General features: G+C 37.9%; 1 protein-coding gene across 3 annotated transcripts in view; it reads left to right on the top strand.

The window, feature by feature from the left end:
- The first annotated feature begins 5558 nt into the window (after window positions 1-5558).
- LOC145277784 (uncharacterized) overlaps window positions 5559-24104 on the top strand; it is a 139922-nt gene continuing 121376 nt past the window's right edge. The window contains exon 1 of one of the 3 annotated variants that reach the window (XM_080129542.1): window positions 5559-6084. The gene's annotated coding sequence lies outside the window, so the exon portion shown is untranslated. The remainder of the gene's footprint in view (window positions 6085-24104) is intronic. The other 2 variants (XM_080129544.1, XM_080129543.1) reach the window with 2 other exon arrangements.

Here is a 24104-nt window from a genome sequence, read left to right as displayed (position 1 = left end):
GACCCTATCGAACACTTTGGACTGATCTAAATTGATCAGTGCGGCTCCTATGTCATCTTCTAAATCCTCTAAGATCGTGTGTACCAAGTGCAAGTTGCTTTGAATCGATTGACTCTTCGCAGCGTAATTCTGATCCCATTCAATCAAGTTGCAACAACCTGCAGTTGGTTTGCAAGAACACAGGACAAAATCTTCAACTCTTGTGTTTAGCAGAGTAATGGGCCTATAACCATCTAAGTCCTCCCCACCATGCTGCTCTCTTTTCTTTAGTAATATGACCACTCCTTTGCCCAGGGATGGATCCCTGAAAAACCAGTGGTTAAACACATCCTTCACAAGAGGAACAAACATGGGCGATAGCTTCAAAATACAGTTTGTAGGGCAGACCATCAAGCTCTGGAGATTTGTCATATAACCAACCTGTCTCAATGCAGTAATGACCTCACACTCTGTAACCATTCCATCACAGCTAGCTGCATGGGCCGCAGTAAGACTGGGCGAGCCAGCTAAATAGCTGCCAAAACTCCTGGCCGTGGAGTCTGGGTAGTTGGGTGAAGCGTTGCCGAAACCCCTTGCAAATCTCTTGAGTTAATGCAAGAGAATGTCCTTCCAGGTTTTTCACTTTCCGAATGTACCTATCCAAGCCACGACATAAGGCGGCCTTATGCTCAACAGCATCAATGTTAACGGCTTCATTAGAGACTCTTTTTAACCAAGCCCTAACTACTTGACCTTCATATCGCTTGCAAGCCAAGCGATTGAGGCACCCGTTAATCAACGCTATCTCTATTGGATTCCCCCAGCCACCGCCCGGGTCAGCCTATCCTCTACGTGCTTTTCCATCCGAGCCCTAGTTAAAGCAAGGCTTCGGCTATATTGGACGCAAAAACACCTAATATTGGCTCTAAGTTTAACAAACCAGCTACTCCGGGTAACCACCCCCACTAACTCCCGCTGAATTAGTGCTGTCAGGTGGTCCCAGAAGTCGGTCATTTCCAGCAAGGAGGTGTTTAACTTCCAGTACCCAGCCAATGTAGGCCTATTACCTAACTTCAAACAGACCATAACTAACGTGGAACGTGGGACAAGATAAGAAATCTATGTCACGTCTTCTAACTAACATTCTGTCCAAGTAAGTGCTCGGACAGAAGGCCGCATTAGGATGCCACATCCACATCTCCCTCTCCGGATGATCCAGACGGAACCTGTCGACAAGATTGCATGAAGCCATTCAGTCAGGCAGGCTACTTTCACACCTCTCCGACCCACTAGTCCTCTTATTTATCTTGGGGTCCAGGATGGCATTCCAGTCCCTAATTAAAACTACCTGCTCCGGAGCCGAGAAAACCTTGACATACCAAAAAAGAAAACCCTCTCGCTAGAGATATTGGGAGCGTAAACTGCCTCCATTCGAAACTTACCGCTTTTAATGGCAACATCGGCCACGACCAGCCTTCCATGAGCGTCTGCATGGACTGGAGTAACTGTCACAGATAAGGTGCGACTCACTAACACAGAAACCTCACATCTACGAAGATTGCGATATGCTAAGTACCCGTCAAAGTCACTCATTAGCACATCGCAATCCCCGTCAGAAACAAAGTAGGTCTCCTGGTGAGGAACTATATTTACCTCAAAGGTCATGAGATCCCTCAGAACATGACCAGCCTTGTTTCAGGATCTCATACTCCTTATGTTTAAACTAGCTAGGTTTAGCTCTATACTTCTTACCTAGTAATATTCCTCGATAATGGGTCTAAAATCTTCAGCAGTAAGGACGCTAAAGGACTGACGAATTGTTACGTGTTTTAGAATGAAAATTGATTATGAAATCGCCACGTAAAAATGATGCAAAAAACAAGGGGAAACGTTTAACAATTTTATTTAAAAGAGATTTAGATAGATAAGCCGCTGGATGCGTAATGATCAGAACTGTCTTGTTTTATTTCTCGAGTGTCATGGCTGACTGACTCGTCCCCCAAGGAGGATAACTCTTTATCCAGTTCAAGGGCAATAACCCTTTTTTTTTTTCTCATTAGGTGGACCCTAACATCTCCCCTTTAAGTATTTAGCTGTAGCGAGTGCATTTAGTATGTACAGTTCCAGACAAAATGCCGTATTCTGCTCTTCCATGGGGGCTGTAAGTTGAGCAGGGTTTTCTTAGTTTTGTAGGTCTTTTGTTTTTTTTTTGTTTTTTTTGTGGCTGTTGAAGTCTTTTCTTTCCTCCTCCTCTTCCGACTCAGATGCCAGCTTTCTCTTCATTCCAGACTTCTCATCCTTTGTCCGTTTGTCTCTCTGTTTTTCTGGTGCTACTAACTTCTCCTTTTTCCTCCCTTTCTTTACCACCGTACTCCAGTTAGTAACTGCCTCCTTTGCTGGTATACCACCCTCTCTATTACTTTCTTCAGGGACGCAGCAGTAGGTGGGGTTTCTGGGACATACTTGACGCAGACCTTAGCTATATGGTGCAGCATCAAGCAATGCCAACAGTGTGGTCTCCTTCCCTCAGCAATGATGGACATCGTCCAGGATTCCCACGTTAACTGGGCTGGTATCATGTTAAAACCTTCATCTTCAACCTGTATTCCCTGGTCATTATGTTCTCGAGACCGTGAACAGCATTTATTGCTTCAACATCCCCGTATCGGGACAGAATGGACCCCACTTGTTCTTTGTCAAAGCACCCAAGGATCCCTAGAACTGTAACCATCGTTCTCCTCTTTTCTAGGTATTCCAGTTTGCAGCGGATCCCCTTCCATACTATATCAGTCTTTGCAACTTTATTGCTTCTTCTGCTGTGAAGAGAAGAATGTCCCACATTAACTTCTATGCACCAAATAAGTTGCTGGGATATTGGACTATTAATAGGCTCATCATTTTCTCCTTATGAACTCCTGTGAGCCCCTTCTGCTTTTCTTCCGACATCACCAGTGACATTATTCTGCTTCTCAGGCTTTCCAATTTTCCTGGGACTGGCTTGATTTTATTTTTGTCCATTAGATATTTATATTTTTCTTGGAAAAGCCTTCGATAGTCCTCCAGGCTCTTCTGCTCTTTTGGCCCTCAGCTGCTTGCTTTTTACGGGCTCTTATCCGTACTCTGCTCCGTAGATTTTTCTTCTTGAAGAGAGGTCCATTCCTTTGTTGTTGCATCCCTTCCTGTGACTTCGAAGTTCAGCAATTGCCACCTCCTCAAGGTTGGCCTCTTCTTTTGTGGGCTGTTGTTCACTGACTTTACAGCTCTCTTTGATTTTTTCCAATCGGTGAATGGGTGAGTGATGCTGCTCAGTGTTTTTGGAATGGACCACTCTCCTCCTGGCATGTTCCTCACATAGTCCAGCCTTTCTTTATCTCTTCTTCCGTCTTTTGCATCACCATTTCCTGGGTTATTCCTAGTGGGTTTCCTCTTGAGAATGCCCAAGGGTTGAGAAAGTCCTCCAAGTCGTCATTCTCCACACCAGACAGGCTTGATGGGGCACCACCGGGTATGGCAACCCCTGCATTGGGCAGAACAGATACTGAGGGCGAGTCTGCTGCCCTCGGTAATGGAGTGCCACTGAGTGTGGTACCCTCCACAATGGACACGGAGGGTGAGTAGGTGGCCCTCGGTTTTGAGGTGCTCGACCCGGCAGCAACCCCGGTAACGGACACTGCATCTGGAGTGTCCCCCAAAGTGGCAGGAACAGCGGCCTGCTCCATCTACTTTGGCGGCTCAGTACCCAAATATGACCCGCTGATTTGGAAATGGGGAGACTTTCGCCTAAAGAGGCATGTGAGCCTTCCCCAAACCTGCCAGCTGCTTAAGTCAAAGCTGGACACTGGACTATCTGAAAAAGACTAGCCAGCACACGTTATGGACGTTCAAGTCTCCACAGACGTGAATTTTGGTTGAGAAATGAGCAATTAAAATAGAGTCAATTTGTTCCGCGATACTCTCAAGATAATGACACTATCATTGTGGGTACAGTATAGAACGAATAGGATAGCGGTGCTGTGTGTAAGTGTTACTCTGAAGCATATGTACGATAGTTTGAATCTTCTTTGGAGATGCCCCTGTCACAAGGGAAGCCATCTCTAATGTAGGCACATATTTCATATCCATAGTGGTCATGAGGATTTGGTTTGGAGGTCAAGTTAAAATGATCTCTGATTAAGAAATTGTCCAAGGAAGCAGTTGAGACAATACTAGTTTCACAAATGAACAAGGGATCAGGTTTGGTCTCCCATAATTGGATTTCAACTTCTGGAAGGTTGGAACATAGACCTCTGATGTTGGAGAAGGTGACCTAGTAAAATTGGGGTTCTGGGTTTAAACTTTAAACTTTTACTTGTATAAGAGTCAAATACGTCCTAAGATGGAGTACTGTTGCCATCTGGGGTGGACGTCTTAAGAGCACCCTTTCCTGCCTTGAAAGGCTGCAGAACTGTCTTCAAAATTTAGTGGGTAGTGAACTTTCGCCTCCCTACTTTCTCTTACTCACAGAAGAGACATTGCAAGTCTATTGCTGTTCTATCGATACTTTTATAGTAGGTGCTCAACTGAACTCCAATCCATGGTCCCTCCCCATAAAACATTCGCAATAAATACTCACCTTACCGCTAGCAACTTTCCTCACTCTCTATCTGTCTTGTAGGGGTGCAGAAGTTTAAGTAAAATTAAATCTCTTTGCCCCAAACAAAATAATTAAAAAGAAGAACGAAACAAAACAACACCTTCTGATTTAAAATGCACCACATTTATTTTTAACAAAAACAATAAGGTGAATGAACAAAGGTCCGATCGGGGAAAGTTCTTTCAAAGTCATTATGATTAAAATGTTAGATGAAAGTCCTTCGTGGAATTAATGAGTTTAAAAGGTCCTGTGTGAAAATAATGAGATTATTTTAAAGTTTTATCTGGCGAAGTTCGCCTTACTTAAAAGTCCCATGACGAAAGTGATCTGTGAGGAAAGTAATTTGTTGTTATTAATTAGAAAATGTGTGGAATGGATGCATGTGTGCATAAGTAATTTTTGAGTGTCTGTATGGCGTGTGTAATCATGGTGTTGATGGCTTTGGCAGCGACGATGTTATGAAGACGAGAGGCATGTTCTCGTGTGTCGTCGAAGCGAGAAGAAAGGAAGGAGTCTGAATTGACTGAATGAACGAATGAACTGAATGAATGAATTACTAGAAGACTGTTTGATGCGTTTTTATACATTTTGGGCTAGCTCCAAAAACCAGATTGCTACTGCTGATATTTTGGTTTTGAAAAAGCGTTAAAAAGACAATCTTCTGAATTTTCTCATTGGTCACTTGTGTCATGTGATATTGTCGCCAACAACGTCCGCCAGAAATATGTTCATTTTACTTTTGTTGTTGTGAGAAAAATGTGTGGGCGTATTTGAAATTATGCCGTTGCTAGAAGAAATTCGTTTATTTGCGCACGAGTGTGTGTGTGTGTGTGTGTGTGTGTGTGTGTGTGTGTGTGTGTGTGTGTGTGTGTGTGTGTGTGAGAGAGAGAGAGAGAGAGAGAGAGTGAGTGAGTGAGTGAGTGAGTGAGTGAGTGTACAGTCTATACAAAATTTGTATGAGCAGAGTTCCTTTCCTATAACTGTCTGTTTGTGGAACGCAATAATGTATGTCTGCGTCCTGGCTGCGTCATGGTTGTCTTCAAATCAAATGTGAATAAATTCCTATTGAATTATCCATTTACATAATCTAGCTCTACACAAGTTCTATTATGACATATCTTGTTGTCTCACCATCTACTTAACACTTGCCCTCTGAGCCAAGTGATAACCCTCCAAATAAAATTAAAAAGAAAAAAACAAAACAAAAACAAAACGCATGTAACCCGAACGTCATAACCATCACCATCGGGGTAGAAGTTAGTATTGAAAAAATACCAGGAAAAAAAAAAATATATATATATATAGACGGTTCTGGAACTCAAGGTCTTAAGTTAAAAATTTTTTTTTTTTATTGAAAACAAATAAAGTCGCAACTGCCTTCTCATTCCACACTACAACTATATTTAATATTTACAATATTGAAACTAAAAATTACTTCCTCATTTCCTTCAGTAAACCGGCAAAATAAACAGGTAAGATAAAATGGACTTAATTATAAACTAATATGAAAAGATAACATCCTAAAATGACTTTGACTCTCGAGTGTGTATCCGTTGATATCTTATATGCTTTTTCTAAAGAGTGATGTTAAACTGAGAACCACAACATCACTGGTTCTCAGTTTATTAACTCTGTCTAACTGTGTCGGATATATACTTGAGAGTCAAAACAATGATAAAAATATTCTGTTGTCATAGCCCTACTTATAACACATTTCAAAAATTATTTTTTTAATCGGCATTTTGTCCATTGTGCACTTGTGCAGTATAGGGAACAAGAAACTAAGTGAAAAAATATAAATAAGTAATTATAACCAAACGTAAGCAAAATTACTTTTCTATGTACTTGCATTGTATTTGTATGTTTTAAAACGTTTTTTTTTTAATTATTATTATTATTATTATTATTATTATTATTTCATGTATGTTGTCAGAGTTAGATTACGCAATGTTTTTTTTTTAATTGTAATAAACAAATATTTTTATTTAGTAAAACTCTTTCCCTAAGTTGTTGACATTTGTTGCATCTTATAGAAAGTTGCTACAACGCTGACACTTAAATCTTGGAAAATTATCAAAAACAGTTTCATTCGTGATACTTTATCTTTTCTGTCCTCAGTCAATTAAGGAGAAATCTTTCTAGACTGACGCAATTATTTATACACACACACACGCACACACACACACACACACACACACACACACACACACACACACACACACACACACATATATATATATATATATATATATATATATATATATATATATATATTTGAGGGGTAAATTTTTACTTGCTTGCCACCTTAACAATCGCATTTAAATTCGACATTCGTTTTCGGCATACTCGAAAACTTTAAAGGTCGTAATTTTAAAGGTGATGATTATTGATTGGGGTTGAAAGTAATTCAAAATTTACTATTTTTTTGTTCAATTTGTTTATTGAATTTATTTTGAGCGAACTTTTAAAATAATACATTGTAATAAACTTTTCTACGCGCAAAAAAGAAAGAAAAATACTTGCCTCCCCACGAGAGTAAATATCCAGATCCGCTACTACAGAACACCGACCACTCTAATTTGTTTTTTTAGAGGTAATTGAGGTCGCTGACAACGAATCTGATAGTCAAACTTGGGGCAAATTTACCGTTTGCATGGTATTAACCCCCGAACCCACGAATAACTTTCCACCATTTTGCAGCTTCCGTTTACGCTACGCGCGCGCGCTGCAGCATAAACGACGGCAAAACCTAGCAAACTGCCTTCTCACATGGCGTACCAATCAAAAAATTACGGACTGACATTTTTTTAATGACTTACTTACAGTTAAAGAAAAGTACAACAGATTGGGGGACTTTTTTTTTGTCTCACGTAGTTTTTAATGTGGTTTACAAAAACATAAGCACCAAACATCTTTATGTTTTTCATTCTTTTTTTGCGGGAGGGGGATTCAATTATAGAACTTATGTGGCTTAATAGGTGCTTTTGCAGTTTAGTCAAACGTTTTTCCGTAAGTAACGCACCGACATTTACCAATTAGAACACCATTTAACATTTTCCGAAGATTATGGGCGCGAGGGGGGGGGCGAGTGTGATGTTGGGGCACGCGCCCAACATCACATCCGCCCTCCCCCGCTCGTGCCCCCAATGTAAACAGTAAAATCTTCGGAAAATGTTAAATGGTGTTCTAATTGGTAAATGTCGGTGCGTTACTTTTGAAAATTTGAAAATTCTATGTTCCAGGTGTAAAAAAAACCCAGATAAATTACCCCCCCTACTCCAACTTGGAGTGCTTTCCTTTTCTTGTTTTATTTCTTTTTCAGCTAATTTTAAATTTTCCACCCAAAAAGTGCTATAATGTATTTTTGAAAATTAGAAAATTCTATGTCCTGGGGGGGGAAAAAAATCCCCTCCCCCAACGTAGTTTGCTTGGTGAAGCCGTCGTTTATGCTACAGCGTGCATGCGCGTAGCGTAAACGGAAGCTGCAAAATGGTGGAATATAGTTCGTGGGTTCAGGGGTAGATACCATGCAAACGGTAAATTTGCCCCAAGTTTGACTATCAGATTCGTTGTCAGCGACGTCAATTACCTATAAAAAACAAATTAGAGTGGTCGATGTTTTGTAGTAGCATATCTGGATATTTACCAAGTTAAACACAAGATCGGTTTTTAATATGGGGGAAATCCCACTGGATTATGAAAAGAAAAAAAGAAAAATTGCCTTATTTTAAAACGGTATCTCTTTTACTAACCGATGGCAGAAAACAAAAAGTAGTTCCAGCATAAAGTATCGTATAAAACAGATCCTAAAGATATATTGTATAATCGGCAAATATTTAAATCAAATTTTTTTTTCTTTTTTGTTCTTAAATAGCCAGAGGAGATCTTTTTTGGCAGAATTGGAGTTTTAGGTGGCGATTAACTTCGAACCCAAAACAACCCAAAACGAAACGAAAGGGACACAAATATCGAGTCACCGGTTTGTATCCCTGGAAACAGTGACCAAACATATAGAACTTTTGGGTTTGTATTACTGTACACATAGATTCGAAAAAGTTGTCAAAATACAAATATATAACAAATAAATGTTATCAAAGGCAAGATAAGTTACTTTTTTACCAAACTGGATATATTTTTTGTTTTTATTCAATGTAACATATTTATTCAGCTCGAAAAACACAGTGTTTACTGATGTATTGGAAAATTCAAGATGGCGTCTCACACCCTCTTTAACACCGTAAGTTTGGGAAAAGGTGTTATAAATAAAAAACTATACAAAATACTATTTAAAAAAGCCCGCCGAATATATGTCAACCTATTTCACGGTAACATATATTGAGCAAGTTTTTAACAGTATTTTATCCGGTTTTTTATTTATAACACCTTTTCCCAAACTTACCGTGTTAAAGAGAGAATCAGACGCCATCTTGAATGTTCCAATACATCAGTAAACACTGTATGGTTTTCGAGCTGAATAAACATTGAATAAAAACACGAAAAATATATCCAGTTTGGCAGAAAAGTAACTTATCTTGCCTTTGATAACATTTATTTGTTATATATTTGTTTTTTGACAACTTTTTCGCATGCGTACAGTAATACAAACCCGAACTTTTTATACTTAAAAAAAAAAAAATGAAATAATACGAACAGAATTGTTCTGGTACTTTTGCAGAATTGTTTTGCAACTACTCTGTACTGTCTTTCACCTAACAATTTAATTTTTTTTTTTTTTTTACAAAATCTTTTTTTTTTTTTATTTACAAAAACAATTGAAAAAGAGAAACTGAAAAATTGATACGTGTGTGGGGTTAATTTTAATATAAATGGTCGATTAATTAATCACGTGGTCAATTATTCGGCTTTTTTATTATTAAATTGTTAGGCACGGAATTTTTTTTTAAATAATTGGATTTTTTCATATTAATGCACTTATTGTATTTTCAGTTTCTCTTTTTCAATTGTTTTTGTTAAAAAAAAAAATGGATTTTGTAAAAAAAAACAAAAAAGAAAGAAAATTAAATTGTTAGTTGCAAAACAATTCTGCAATTCTGTTCGTATTATTGATTTTTTTTTAAAATTATAAAAACTTCTATATGTTTACAATGTAAATAAAAATGGTCACTGTTTCCAGGGATACAAACCGGTGACTCGATATTTGTGCTCCTTTCGCTTTTGGTTTGGGTTGTTTTGGGTTCGAGGTTAATCGCCACCTAACCTCCAATCCTGCCACGTTTTTTACGGTTTTCTTCTTTTTCTCTCGCGCCAAACCACCCGTCTCCCCCAAATGTAAACAGAATTTTTGTGAAAAATTAAACAGTTCTTCCGCTCGGTGTATGTCGGCGCGTTCGCGTTACTTACGGAAAAACCGGTGGTATTTTTTCAGACTAGGTCCACCTCCACAATTTTCTTTTAAATTACGACTTTTATAGGTTTTCGACTATGCTGAATACGGAAACCCCATTGAAATTTTGCAGAAATAAGTAGTTATCGAGATATAAAAAGTTGTTTTGTGCATTGTATTCTTTGGCCGCCGTCTTTGTTATGCGCAGTGGCGCGTAAAAAGATGGCCGCCAAAGAATACAATGCATAAAACAACTTTTTATATCTTGATAACTACTTATTTCTGCAAAATTTCAATGCGATTTCCGTATTCAGCATAATCGAAAATCGAAAACAGTCATCATTTAAAAGAAAATTGTGGAGGTGGACCTAAAAATAAAAATGTTTTTGTAAACCGCTTGTGAAAACTTAATTATTTTAGATCAATTAAAAAGCATCAAAAACTACGTAACACAGAAAAATGAACAACATTTTTTTTTGTTTTTGAAAACTTTCTTGTTATTTCAAATGTCTGCTAAAAAATTCTTCCGCGATGTGACCTTTACTACGCGCGTCCATGCGTGAACGCATCATGTAAGAATAGCATAAACGATGGCGGTGCGCCGGTGCGGTGCGGTGCGGTGCGGTGAGTTGGCACAAAATAGTGCGAGGGTTCAGGGGTTAATACCATGCAAACGGTAAATTTTCGACAGGTTTGAATATCAGATTCGTTGTCAGCGATCCTGAAAACCTATAAAAAAAAAAAAAAACAAACAAATTTTATTGGTCGATGTTCTATTGTACCTATTTACTATGCCTCCCCACGGGACAGAGTTAGACAGGGTCGTTTTTTTAACGTGGAGAAAAGGTACAAAAATAAAAATTGTCTCAGTCGTGAAGGATTTCTCCTCCACCGAAAGAGAACAAGAAATAGAAGTGCAGCACCTGAAGAACAGATACTACACTTTGATTTTGTCCCGATGTTCTATTGTAGTTAAAGTAAACATTTACCAAAAAAAAAAGTTTCATGAAAAACTTCCCCATTTTCATTAATTAAAATCGAAACATTTCCAATTAAACAATTTAAAGAATTATTTCTCTTTCACTTTCTTTATTTACTTTTTTTCATAGTTCTTTCCCGAAGTTTATCTAGTTTAATTATTTTGTTAGCGAAATTACTATGTTACGCTTACTAAAAAAAAAAAAAAAAAAAAAAATGATAAGTTATGTTGCTTACATCAAATAACGAATGTAATTCAAAATGTCGGACAAAATTTATTCCCCATATAAACGTTATCAAAACAGTTTTTTTAATTAATAATTATTTTTCTAGCCCATCGTTTTCCACAATTTTGGATATGTTACTATTTGCGAAATGACAATTACGTAGGTACCATTTGTTTTACTGGAAATTCAATATTTTTTCGTTTGTATAATAATGACTCTAAATCAAACCAGAATTCCATACTGCATCGACCGCCACATGGGTAACCAAGGATCGCTACTTGGTGTGCCAACATTAACCACAGCTATCGACAAGTTTACTACAGCACCAAAACCTAAGCTAGCAAAATGTAGACATACCATCAAAATATCCACCTTTAATGTACGGACACTTCAACCCACATTTCAAATATCAGAACTTGTTGCTTCATCCAAAGAACACGATATCGATATTGTGTGTATTCAAGAGCACCGTCTCTTCCATAACGACATGGACATAAAGTACCATGAAATTGGTAACAGCTGGACACTAGTATCAGTGTCAGCATGGAAAAATTCGACAAATAGTACCATTCGGGGTGTAGGACTTCTGCTTAGCCCTCGAGCATTGAAATCATTAAAAAGTGCTGAGAAGATAACACAAAGGATAATTCTTGCTACCTTCAGTGGTAATCCTGCTACTACTGTGATTTGTTGCTACAGCAATACCAACGTCAGTGACAAGCAAGAGATCCTGAATTTCTACGATGAACTGTCAGCAATAGTGCACTCAATCCCCAAACATAATTTATTGGTTATCGGAGGTGACATGAATGCACATATAGGACGGGAAGACAACAAGCAGAAGTTTTCTTTCCATGATGGAAGTTACTTTTCTAATATAGAATATGGAGAGTATCTATTAACTTTTCTCCTTGAAAACAACCTACAATGCATGAATACCCGTTTTCAGAAAAGACCCGGTAAGCTCTGGACCCATCAATCCCCAAAGGGAGACAAGGCACAACTGGACTATCTTTTTATGAATAAGAAGTGGATCAATAGCTGTCATAACTGTTAAGCTTATAGCAGTTTCTATGGTGTGTCTACTGATCATAGGATTGTAACCTCTAAGTTGAAGTTAAGCCTACAAGCGAACAAAACTAAAAAATCATCTAGACAGCCCTACAACTGGTCAACGTTGTCACATGATAATCAGATCAAACAGAGATTCATCTTCGAACTGCGAAACAGATTTGATGCTTTACAAGCACAAGAGCAGGAACCAACTGCTAATACCACCTATGAAAACTTCGTTAGATTGCACCAAGAAGCAGCAAAGAAGTGTATACCTCTGAAGCCCAAGGTAAAGCGAAAAGTACCGTGGTAAAATGATAAAATAATATTAAAACGAAAAAAGTTAAAAAACATAATCAAAAAGCAACATAAATACCCCCCTCGACAGAATACAAAATTAAGGAAGCAGGCGCTTCAAGAGCTTAGTATGATGTACCTATCAGAACAACAGAAGTACGTTCAACAACAAATAGATCGAATCCAGAATGCAGCAGATAACAAACAATTATATCTGGCTTGGCAAGTAGTAAATGAGATATCTGGGCGTAAACGACCTGCCAAAGCTAAGTTAAAGGCAAACACTCCAGAAAATGCATATTCAAAATGGAAATCACATTTTGAAAAGCTACTCGGAAACAAACCAGAAGTAACAGACCAACCAATTCAGCCGATGGTTGTACAGGAACTCGATATTGAGGAGGGTGATTTTTACAATGGAGGAACTTCTAAATGTACTAAAGAAGACCAAGAATCGTAAAGCTGCAGGCTTAGATAACATACCTCCTGAAGTATGGAAGACAGGCGGTTTCAATGACATACTTCTTAATTCATGCAATTCTGTATATAATCAAAAAATTATTAATATATGGAGGGAAGGATGCATACTTCCCTTCCCCAAGAAGGGTGACCTAAGCATACCAAGCAACTACAGAGGAATAACACTCGCTCCAATTACAGCAAAAATCTACAATGCCATGCTTCTCAACTGTATCCAACCAAAGATCGAAGAAGTGCTCAGGAAGAACAAAAATGGATTTAGAAAGAATCGCTCTACTACTAGTCAAATACTTACTGTTAGGAGACTGATTGAAGGAGTCAAAGCAAAAAACATTGACGCAGTCATGATCTTTGTAGATTTCTCCAAAGCATTCGACTCTGTACATAGAGGAAAAATAGCCAGCATATTAAAAGCATATGGCATTCCAAATGAAGTCATTAATGCTATCATGATGCTATATGAGCACACTCGAGCAATGGTCAGGTCCCCAGATGGGGACACTGAATTTTTCGAAATCCACACTGGGGTTCTACAAGGAGATACTCTTGCCCCTTTTCTTTTTATTATCTGTCTTGACTTTGTACTTCGCACCTCTGTTGATATACACAACATGCTAGGCTTCACTCTAAATGAATCCAGAAACAGACGTCATCAATCAGCACACATAACTGATGCAGATTACGCAGATGATATTGCTTTGTTCGTGAACAACACTGCTGATGCGCAAACACTGTTACGTAAACTAGAAAAGTCTGCAAATGACATTGGTCTCCACATAAATGCGGATAAGACAAAGTTTATGACTGAATGGAGAGATCAGGGCTTTGGTTGGATCAACACTGAAAGAAGTCGCTGAGTTTACGTATCTGGGAAGCAACATAGTTTCCACAGAGAGAAATATCGGAATTCGCATCTCAAAAGCATGGACCGCATTGGATGGGCTACATTCAGTATGGACTTCGAGACTGGCTGACAAACTGAAAAAGCAGTTCTTCAGGACAGTGGTAGAGTCTGTCCTTGTTTATGGTGCTACAACCTGGACACTCACCAAAAGATTGGAAAGAAAACTAGACGGCACATACACCCGTATGCTAAGAACTATATTAAATATATCTTGGCAAAATCATCCCACGAAGCAGCAACTTTATGGCAATCTACCTGCCATATTTATTACCATCAGAGAAAGACGCCTACGATTTGCCGGTCATTGTCTGATGAGCAAGCATGAATTGGTGAGTGATGTATTGCTATGGACTCCACAACACGGATGCACAAGCAGAGGACGACCTAGATCCATGCATATCCAACAAATAGCACACGACGCCAACTGTAAACCTGAAGATTTGAGGCAACTGATGGAAGACAGGAAACTCTGGAGAGGAAGAGTCACATTGGTCTGGGCAAGGAGCCCGTCATGATAATGATGATGATAATATAGAAACACCAGAAGTTTGTACTTAGGCAAGAAACGTATCGTGCTGAAATCATAACGTTATTATTTAAAAACTCATTCTGAAGATGCGAAAGCAAGGTATCTAATAATTATTCTGTACTTTCATCTAGCAATTTAATAAACGAAAATGTTATGGTATAAAGACGGGGTCCGAAAACTCAGCCTCGTTCTGAGTTCGGGGAATGGTGGATTTGTCGAGGAAGAACCTAGCGCCTTTGAATAAACGCGTCAAAAAGTAGAAATACTTTGAAGTTTATCAGTTTGGGTTTGTGTTAGATAGATATGGGTTTGTGTTAGATAGATATGGGTTTCTTTCAACTCATTTTTCAAAACAAATTGTACATATTTAAAAGAAACCCCTGTTTTTGTTGTTGAAAAAAAGGTACTTATGTTACCGTGTTATTTTTTTAAAATAGTATTTTCAAGTTTTACGATATCTTTTAAATTGTAAGGTGAAAGTACAGAAAAATTAAACACTCTTCCCTCCCCCTGTTAGAAATGGCTTTCAGTACGGTAACATAAGTGCATGCATAAGTACAAAAAATGTTAAAAATATAAAAAAAAAATAAAATAAAATAAAACTATTTGTCACTATTTAGTTTCCTCCCCATGAGGGCAAAATTAGACGCAAAGTTTTTTTTTAATGTGGGGGAAATCCGGCTCCCCAAGAAGAGACATTCTAGATTGGGACAAAAATAAGAATTGCATCAATCTAGAATAATTACTACTTCACCTACCGAGAAAAAAAAACAAACAAAAAAAAACTGAAGTGTGGTATCAGAACAGTAGGTACCTCCAACGCGCGCCACAGTTTACCCCCCCCCCCCGTATGTAACACGATGTAACGTTAGGCGTTAGATTCTCTTTCAACACTGATGACAGACCCACCTTTCCACGAACTCAGAACAAGGCTGGATTTTCAGACCCCATGTTTGTACTATAACCAACAAACATACCGTAAAATTTTAATTTAACTTGAAAATACTAAAAGGAAAAAAAAGTATTTATGCAAAGAAAGGGATCGTGCTATTTTTTGTTTTTTCTTTTTGATAGTATTTTCACTTTTTAATTCAAGTTTTCCGGTATTTTTTCTTTATTAACTTGTTAGGTGAAAGTATAGAATAGCTAATAAAACACCCTCTTCTCCCCCACGAACAATAAAGGTGTATCACACGAAACCGTTTGAAGAAACTTTTATTTTCGAGTGTACAGAACGAAATTCAAAACAAAACTAAAAACGTAAGCACAAAATGGAAGACGCAGACAACTCAAAATAATACTGTCATGCTGAGTTATCTCCCTTGCGATATGCGATCTTAATTCAATACTGGCATGATGCCTTTTTGTTGTTCTTCTTTTCTCTTTTCTTGAAGATAAGGATTCATAGACCCGGTCACAAAGAGTTAGTAAAATAGTTTTTCAGGTAGGATGGTTTTGCCCTACGTCTGGGGGAACGAGTATTTCTTTGCCTATCAACCGTCAATGAGATGAGGTGTATTGTGTCTGTCCCGTGGGAGGAGTTGACTGGAATCTTCTCCTCAGTCACAATAGGGGGTTGGCTGGTTGGTTAACTGCTTAGTAGTAACCCATTGTTGCTGGTTACACTGCTAATCATCTTAGGAATGGCGGGCTTAGTATGCAAGGCCAGATCGTTATCTTCCTCGTCACTGTTATCTGGATGTTCAAGACTAATCCTCGGGTTGTTACCTGACTGAGAAGGGACCTTGAAGCAATCATCTTTGTGGACCTTGTACAAGCCCTTAACTTGGAACCAGCAAACTTTTGAATGTATGTCCACTCATCTTGCTTGAATGAAACTAAATATCGTTCACGTCCTTTATTTTTTGATAAGGCACTGTGAAGGTACGCAATGTCTCTGACATTCAGCTCTATACAAGGCCTATGTAAGCGGTTGGGAGCTTTCCACCATTCACTGTAAACATGGTTGGTCTTGCGCCTACAATGCTGCTCTTGTATAAGATCCATATCATTGAAGTGGATGCATTCACTGATTCATTGGTGAACTGGTCTCTGTGATACAAGATTTCTTTGGGGGACAATCCAAGTGATCCAAACCTACAGTTCAACATGCAACATGCTACAGAGAGCAAGAATGTAAAGATCTGCAAACCAGCTGGGTTCAACTTGAGGAGCTCTCGCTGGACATCTTGAACGGCCTTTTCAGCAACAGGGTTATAATTGACGTTTTTAGGGTTACCTATCTCTATTGAGATATGGTAAGTGAGTAGAAACCCATCATTTTTAAGGAATTTGAAGCTGGAGGTGGAGTCTGTCCTTATGACAGCAGGTGGATTAATGATAGTTCTGATGGGTAAACAGGTCTTTAAAATAGCCTTCCACAATGTGTCCTTTTGATCATTTGGAATAAGGAGTATAACGGTATAAGAGCTGAGTAAGACAAAAATCAGTTGTCTATTTCTCTAGATGATATCAGCAGCAAACCTAAGCTTGAGTGCATTCGGGGGGGGGGTATTCACAGAACTGAGGAACAGCTACAAGTGGGGAGCTGCTCAATAAAGAGCACTGGTGACATGAATATACAATTTTGTTCATGGCTTCAGCCAGGTCCAAGGCATAGAAATAGCAGCTCACTAGCTGTTGCATCTGGTGTTTGGTAGGGCGTCCCAGCTTAATATGCAGCGCTGTCAGTAAGACATGTAGGGAATGTTGTGAGACAATAATTGCATGCCATTGTGGCAAAAGAGGATATTTTCGGCTAACAAATACAAGGCCATTCTGGGCTAATGTGACAGTCTGAAGATATGCTTGCACATTCTTAACGTCATTAAGTCACTTTGATGGGCAAGTTTCCTGCATCAGGTGTGCCCGTGTTCGTCTAAGGTCTGAGCACTGATTTTGAATTTTTTTCCATGCAGGATGGCTGGTATACGGGAGGTTTGATAATCTCTTAATTATAACCATAAGGGAAGTCCTAAACACATTTCATGGATTCCTTTGTCAAGGGGATCTGATAGAAGGCGCTAGTGAGGTCGGTTTTGATAATCCATCGCCACTGACCTATCTTCCTTAGAGTTAAGTCAATGTTCGGCATGGCAGATGGCTGAGGCTTTGCATATCAACCGGTGCTGGAAAATGCAGTAACTAGCGATGTCCTCCATTAAGCTTTTTAACAAGGAAGGACAGGCTCACATACTCCACTGCTACTCCGATATCTTCTGGACGAGAAAATACACCAATGTATTCTAACTCATCGAACTTAAGCTGCAGTTCTGTTTTTATTGTATAGGGGAAGTCGGCTTCGAAGCTGGAGTAGCTGAGTAAGACCCAGGTTAATGGAAGCTTTGAAGTTACCAAATGAGCCATTATACCCAGGTAGATCCTCTCCGAAAGCTTCATAAAACTCGGAATTAAGCTGTTGAAATTTCAGTTTCTTTGCAGAGGATAACATATCTGGTTCGATGACCACACAGGAAACAATGTTGTCATGGTGTTTGCTTGAAGTTGGGTAGGTATTCAGCATGCCAGAAAATGTTGTTGTCGTTTGAATGAACATGGATATAGCCTGTTGTAATCTACATATTTGTTGTGGTTCACTGATGTTGTTGACAAGATGCACGTTTCCTCCTACACTCCTTGTGATTATGGGTAGTGGCCAAGGTTTAACTGATACTACGCAGCCTGAATCCCAATGAGGCTCAATGGCAAATTTGTCATCCTCATCAGCAGACATGGAGAGTTCAAAGTACTCGCCAGGCCACACTGTGGTTTGTTTGGGGTGGAGCACGTAACGTAAAACATGAGCACATCTGACCAGTCTTGTGTTGGGAGGGGATGTAGTAGAGCCATACCTAAATTGTGTGTCGCCAATCCATATCTCAAACCTAGCGAGTTTCACTGACAAGTCATTACTGCACATGTATGGGACACCATCAAATATCTCGGTATCAAGATCCTCAATAACCAGGCCTTCAAAGAAACACATTGTGTCCACTCTCTCCAGACTAAGCCTGGTCTCTCCAACCATATTGAGGGGGGAGGATCCGTCTGCTTGTTTGACAGACTGGGAAGTTTTTTGATTTTAGTGCCCAGGCGCTTGGCTGTTTGAGTATCAAATCATCTTCATGGTGGCACCACTGTCAACAACAATCCATACCAGATGATGATTTGAATACATGTCAATATAGGGGAATAGTTCGGTTTTCACTCGCTGTGAGGTTGGCATATTTTATATGTAAATTGCTTAAGGTCTCTGGGCAATTGGGCTCCTCATCATCAAAGATGTGAAGGATCTGGCAAGCCTTGGTCATATATCTATGATCTTATTAAGGAAGGTAGATGCATTCACTCAAAAAATGGTTTGTGTTCGGTCTTTTAACCTGACTACACAGTGGACAAGTCTTCATCGATTAAGGCTTCTTAGTATATCTAAGTGGAGTAGAAAATTTCATTTCTGAACTCCTCAAGTAAAAAATCCAATGCCAGGGAGATCTCAGGCTTGATTGATGCCAATGTGCGTGATCTCAACTCTGTCCCATAACGTTGCTTGACTAATTTAGGGAAGGCTGGATGAAGTAGGTGCAACCAAGTGAGGACTATTAGATTCTCTAATGTAAGGGCGACTTTTTTGTCTTCTGTGGGAATGCTTTCATGATGGCGTATATTAGTGTCAGTGTTTAGTAAGGAGTCACTAATGAAGGCTGCAAGTCTCTGAAATAACCCTTCTGGGCGTTCATCTGGTTCAAGCCTAATGGAATCAAAGTCCAGGAAGTGAGAGCTGCTAGTCTGGAAGCCATAATGTTGTCTTATGGTTTGCCAAAGGTTTAGTTCTTAACAATAGCACTCCATGATATGCTGGAGCAGTAATTTGCCACCTGTCCCAACATCATCTCCACAATATTATTTTTTTGAACAGCGGTGAGTCTGTTGACATCAGGTATTTCCATACCATCATTTGTGAAGCCCCAGTATGGATGAGCACATCTTTTTTTCCAGTTCATCTCAAGGAATGAGGCATAGTTGCTATCAAGAGACAGACAATATACAAGGTTATTTCTCCACGCCTCAAAGGGAGAGATAGCTTCATTATTTCCCAGGCACCACTGTTTAGGGAGTGCATGCAGAAATACTGAGTGAGTTATTTTTGAAGAACTGGTATAGGGGGAAGAAACACTTCGATAGTCTGGTCTCGTCATAATAATCCCTTCAGGTGGTTGCCTAATTAGTTAGTGGATAATATACTCCTTATTCAGGAAAAAAAAATCTTTTTTTTTAATTTTTTTTTTTTACCTCTCCAGAATAATGATTGACGGTAAATGAACTGCTGCCACCATGCCAGTAAATAAAGGTATATCACACAAAACAGTTTGAAGGGATGAAGAGACTTTATTCTCAAGCATACAGAATGAAACTCAAAACAAAACTGAAAACGTAAACACAAAATGGAAGAGGCAGACGACAACTCAAAATAACATTGTCATGCTGAGTTATCTCCCGTGACTGATATACGAGCTTAAGTCAATACTGGTGCCATGCTAAGAATGGGTTTCTAAATAATAACCTTATTATTTTAGCACAGTACTTTCTCTGCTAAAAATGTTTAGCGTAAAATATAGACTTTAAAGTCAGTAATTTCCTTTGAACTTTATTTAAAGAATTATCGAGATCTTTTTAAAAGGTGTTATTGTCAATTCTTTGGCACTTCTTTCGTTATTAGAGCAAAAATCGAAAATCGAAATATTGAATTTCATAAAAGAAAACAATTGTATCTACTTAATTGTCATGTTGAAATTGGTAAGATATTCAAAAATTACAAAATACAATAAAGTAGAAAGTTAATCACGTTATTTATACATAAATAAATATCATGAAGTCAAGGGAAGTTACTGCAATCTTTCTTGTTGCAATTAATGCCGGATATCACTTAATTATGGTATCGTAAAAGTACATGTTTTATGTAATAATGCAATAATATTTAACTAATCGCGACACAACAATTAAGCAGATAACATTGCTTTTAGTTGAAACTGACATTAAAATTAAGTAGATAGTTTTATTGAAATTCACTAACCGAAAGCTCTCTTGGGAAACGTTCACGGGAGTTTGAGCTTCTTCTGAAGTTTCGCTTGTGCAGGCATGAAATTGCATGACAGTTCGTTTTGGTGAAACCTTTTAGTTTCAGTTTTAATTTTGTTCTGACAAAAGGTATCAATCTTTTCTCAACGAGAATTCAGTTCTTAAGGGAAGATTTTTCTCACTCATCCTACTGCAGAAAGAAAGAACTCATAACTTCTATGGTTTATTCCTTTAAATGGCATCTTTAAATTAATTTCCTTGTTTGGGAACTTTGTATGAAAAAAGAATCGATCACGGCATACTCTTTCCTTCTTTCCAAGTTCATGGAAAGTCCCATTGTGAATTTTATTGAACTTTTCCATTTTGTTGTGATAGGTTAAATCGCAAATTTACCTCGACTTGACTTCTTGACATGCTTCAGGAAAGATTACCAACGAGGCTTCTACCAGCTTGAAACATGCAATACAGAATTGAATCGAGAAATCTATTCAGGTTAAGTGTTTCTGGTTTTGCGAGTTTGTGTCTTCAGAGTCCTTTACCTCTGTAGAAGAAATTTATACATAGGTAAATTATTACAGAATACATTTTATTCTGCATACGGAATTTTGTTCTTTCGTCTATCTCATTAATTTTGATTAAATTATAGTTTGGTATCAAAAACGATTTCGAATCATTTAATTTGTCAATAATATTTGGAGCCATTCTTAAATTTGGAACTGTTCTTAAATTAAAAAAAAAATAATAAAATGTAAATATCATAAAACTATGTTTATTAGTATTAAGTTCTTAACATTTAATTGTTTGTGATGTATTTTCCAATATTTTGTATCAGGTTGGTTTAAGTTAATTAAACATTTAAATTGTTAAGCATTAATATGTTAAAAAATATATAAATATTCTTTGACAGTAATATTAGAGATGGAGCTTAATTTAAATTTGTTGGGTTAAATTGTCAAAATAGCTCCCTCAAGAAAGGAACTTGAGGGGAAGCTGATGGCAAAAAAAAGAGACTTAGAATTGATTCAACAGTTGCGATATCGGACAAGGTCAGTATGTATTCATCTGCAAGAAAATCTAAGGTCTTTGATGTAAAATGATGGTTATCTTTTGACATCAAGATCTGGTTGATCAGATATTGGTTAAATGCAAAAATGAGGAGAGTACAGCGATAAGCAAGGAGGATTTGGCATTCATGGAGATTTAATGCCTGATGTTTGAGAACAATTCATGGAGAGAGTCCAGAAGAATTTGGTTAAGTTTGAGGAAAGGGTTTCTGACTGGCAAATGAGAGAACAGGATTGTGTTAAAAAATCTATTAGTGAGATTGGAGATTGAATGCCTGATGTTTGAGAACAATTCCCCTTTGAATAAGTTTAAAATCAGGACAATCAAGGAATGCTTCAAATCTTGTACATCCACATTGGAGGATGAAGTGGTTACAGAAGGACAGATTTTTGAATCTCGATGATATAAGGGATAACATTTTTGAAGAAATTCTCCCTCATCCCGATCATTTAGCAAACTATGATCAGTTGAAAAATTATTTAGAACATATCACAGCTGATTTGATCGTTAGATCGATCCTTCAATGGAGATATTTTTAAAGAAAGTTTGTCTTCCGGACAGCTTGTCACTCACATGTTATTTAGAAGGATTCCTGCCAAGATTTGGAAGGAATTAATGTCTTGAAGCAGGGAGAGATATCCTTTGATCAAAACCATTGTTGAAAATGTGCCAGAAATTATTGAGTTCATTATGGTGGCGTTTGCTCACTCAAAAGAACTGGAAGATTGTGCACTAAAAATATCTGCCATCTTACCTGATAGACGTCATGGTCGAGACATGAAATTTTCAAGGAAATCCTTCCAAAATAAGAAGAAAATTCAGCCTACTAATAAAACTACTTCTTGAAGTAATCATAAATCTTGCAAATTATGTAAAAGATTGTTCTATGTTACAATTTTATGGTTTGAGGCCTAAACACGGTGAGGCACACAACTTATACAAAAACTGTTTGTGTTCTCACAAGGAGGTGAATTGTCCATTTCTTGTGGGGTATTTTTTGTGGATGTGCCTAAAATCAACTCAGTCTTTTGTGGGTAAGACTTCTATACTGTCTGCTTATGCTGAGTGTATTTGTTCCATGCTACATGTGTTAATTAAAGGAAAGAAGGGGTCTCCCATACATTTGAAATGTCTTATCGACAAAGCCAAAGCTTGTTTTTTTTCCAGTGCTTTATACAAAATATATTCTCGAGAGGGTATTCACTCAAAAACTATTAGTATGCCCATAAGTACTTTTACAGGTACCAAGATTATTGATTTTGATCAACTCAAAGTGTCCTTAAAACTCGGGTCACAGAAGCCCTTTTCCTTTACTGCATTATTCACCAATGGTTTAAACTTAAAATTTAAAATCTCCTGTTTTGCCAAGATTGTGGCTAATATAAGGGGAACAGGATTCCATCTAAATCCAAGCTATGATAACTTAAGCCATTCTACCTCAGATTGTATTACTATATTATTATCTTAGCTAACATCTTAAGGTTTTTCGTTTAATTAAATATTTGGATGGATTTGCTTGGCAAATAGTATTATTAGTTTTGGACAAATAAGTTGTTTTGGGGAAAGTTTTCTAGAAGGTTAATAACTGGCATGACTTCCTTTACTTCACTCATTCAATCCACAATTTACCTAAGTGTTCAAGCTATACCTAAACAAAACATCCATAAGGAGTGTGCCACCAAGAGCCCTTAGTCTTGATTTGTTTTTGGATAACGAAGGTTTGATTTGATCTTTGAATTGTGTTTAGAGTTTGGATATCCATCCTTATTATGTGAAGCACCCAATATAGTTGGGGAAGTGTCATCCCTGACCAAACTAATCATTAAGGAAGCTCATCTGAGTTGTTGCTATTTGGGAACAAACTCGACTTTGATAAAGTTGAGGTTAATGAGGTTCTGGGTTCTCCAAGGAGACAGTTTGTAAAGGCTATAATCCAACCCTGTCCTGTATTCAATTCCTTATCATTTGAGATGCCAGCAGGCTCTCAATTCCCTGTACATAGAGTTTGTCCCTTCCTGCAGGTTGGGGTAGATTTTACTGGATATTAATTGGGTGAACTTGTTCATTTTTGCTGTCATTGTTCAGGTTCACAAATTTATTTGGTGTACTACACATGTTTATTCGGATAATTCTAAAATCTTCTGGGCATTAGAGATAGTATTGTCTGAATATATGTTTCCAATGAGTTCAAGGAACATTTCAGATCTACATCTGTTACTCACATCATTATTCTTCTTTATTCCACCTGGAAAAAAGGTGTGTGATGATAAATGATCCAAGTGGTTAAACACTGTTTGAATGCGCTGATTGGAAAGAAGAAATTAGAATATTTGATTTCCTAACAATAATTACAAATGTTAAGAGAGTTATTAACAATAGACCACTCACATATATCGCTTCTTCTGACAGAGGTCTAGATATTTTAACTCCCAACTATTTATTGGAGACTGGTTACAACCTGTGTCTATTGCTGAGAAGTCATGAGGTTAACAACCTCTGTCCTAATCCTCCAAATAGGATCAAATTGTTGAAATCTCTTC

This window comes from Euprymna scolopes, chromosome 6 (assembly GCF_053919585.1).
Source record: "Euprymna scolopes isolate OS-2025 chromosome 6, ASM5391958v1, whole genome shotgun sequence".
In the NCBI taxonomy this organism is placed as follows: Eukaryota; Metazoa; Mollusca; class Cephalopoda; order Sepiida; family Sepiolidae; genus Euprymna; species Euprymna scolopes.
Note: the sequence above shows the minus strand (reverse complement) of the source record. Positions and strands in the feature narration are given on the sequence as shown.